The sequence below is a fragment of the Salmo salar genome, chromosome 29, assembly GCF_965601325.2.
Source record: "Salmo salar chromosome 29, fSalSal1, whole genome shotgun sequence".
Classification (NCBI taxonomy): Eukaryota; Metazoa; Chordata; class Actinopteri; order Salmoniformes; family Salmonidae; genus Salmo; species Salmo salar.
This window is the reverse complement of record NC_138319.1, coordinates 1,535,796-1,538,043: the sequence shown is the minus strand read 5'-3', so window position 1 is coordinate 1,538,043 and position 2,248 is coordinate 1,535,796.

Here is a 2,248-nt window from a genome sequence, read left to right as displayed (position 1 = left end):
GGGGTGGCAGCATCATGTTGTGGGGGTGTTTTGCTGCAGGAGGGACTGGTGCACTTCACAAAATAGATGGCATCATGTGGAAGGAAAATTATGTGGATATATTGAAGCAACATTTCAAGACATCAGTCAGGAAGTTAAAGCTTGGTCACAAATGAGTCTTCCAAATGGACAATGACTCCAAACATACTTCCAAAGTTGTGGCAAAATGGCTTAAGGACAACAAAGTCAAGGTATTGGAGTGGCCATCACAAAGCCCTGACCTCAATCATATAGAACATTTGGTGGCAGTACTGAAAAAGCGTGTGTGAGCAAGGAGGCCTACAAACCTGACTCAGTTACACCAGCTCTGTCAGGAGGAATGGGCCAAAATTCACCCAACTTATTGTGGGAAGCTTGTGGAAGGCTACCCGAAATGTTTGACCCAAGTTAAACAATTTAAAGGCAATGCTACCAAATACTAATTGAGTGTATGTAAACTTCTGACCCACTGGGAATGTGATGAAAGAAATAAAAGCTGAAATAAATCATTCTCTGTCACGTCCTGACCAGCAGATGGAGCTAGTGTTTTAGTTTTGGTCAGGACGTGGCATGTTTGTGTTTGTTAAATGTTGGGTTGATGATTGGGACTTCCAATTGAAGGCAGGTGTGTATAGTTGCCTTTGATTGGAAGTCCTATATAGGTGTGTGTGTTTGTCTTTGGGGTTGTGGGGAATTGTTCTGTGTTGAGCCTATGCTTTGCCAGACTGTTGGTTGTTCGTTCATTCTCGTGAGTTCTTTGTTATTTTGGGTGTTCATTTTTGATAGTTAATAAAAGTCAAGATGAGCCTGCACATACCTGCTGCGTTTTGGTCCTCTTCTCTCCAGTACGACATTTTTAAGGATGAGTACGACTTATTTTATGACATTCTCTCTACTATTATTCTGACATTTCACATTCTTAAAATAAAGTGGTGATCCTAACTGACCTAAGACAGGTCATTTTTACTAAGATTAAATGTCAGGAATTGTGAAAAACTGAGTTTAAATGTATTTGGCTAAGGTGTATGTAAACTTCAAACTTCAACTGTATGTGAGAGTGGATTCTCGGCCCTCACTAGCATGAAAACTAAATACAGGCACAGATTGTGTGTGTAAAATTATTTAAGACAGACTCTCCAATACAACCCAACATTTCTGAGTTATGTGCATCCTTTCAAGCACGCCCTTCTTATCAACCTGTAGAGTTTTTCACAATTTTCGATTAACAAATACATTTTTATATGTAAGATGGCTAAATAAAGAGCAACATTATTGATTATTATATTATTATTTGTGCCCTGGTCCTATAAGAGCTCTTTGTCACTTCCCACGAGCTGGGTTGTGACAAAAAAATCACACATACCGTATAAGTGTGTGTGGCTGGCTTACAATGATGGCAAAAAACAACATTTGAGTGCACTGACCCTGGTGCTAGAGGGGTTGAATGTTTGAAGAGGTACGGGACTATAAAAAGTTTGGGAACCACTGTTCTAAGGGAAGCTCATCTACGTGCTCGTCGTCGTAACTGACTACATAGTGCAAACGCTCACCTTTGATGGCCACTGGCATGCTGGAGAAGTGTGCTCTTCACGGATGAATCCCGGTTTCAACTGTGGGCGAGCGGTTTGCTGATGTCAATGTTGTGAACAGAGTGCCCCATGGTGGGGTTATGGTATGGGCAGGCATAAGTTACGGACAATGTATACAACTGCATTTTACCGATGGCAAATTGAATGCAAAGAGATACCGTGAAGAGATCCTGAGGCCCATTGTCGTGCCATTCATCCGCCGCCATCACCTCTTGTTTCACCATGATAATGCACAGCACCATGTCACAAGGATCTGTACACAATTCCTGGAAGCTGAAAATGTCCCAGTCCTTCCATGGCCTACTCACCAGACATGTCACCTATTGAGCATGTTTGGGATGCTCTGGATCGACGTGTACGACAGCGTGTTCAAGTTCCCGCCAATATCCATTAACTTCGTACAGCCATTGAACAAGACAACATTCCACAATCAACAGCCTGATCATCTCTATGAGAAGTTGATGTCGAACTGCATGAGGTAAATGGTGGTCACATCAGATACTGACTGGTTTTCTGGTCCACGCCCCTATGTGACCAACAGATGCATATCTTTATTCCCAGTTGTAAAAAATATGAATTTATTTCAATTGACTTTAACGCAGTAAAATCTTTGAAATTGTTGCATTTATATTTTTGGTAAG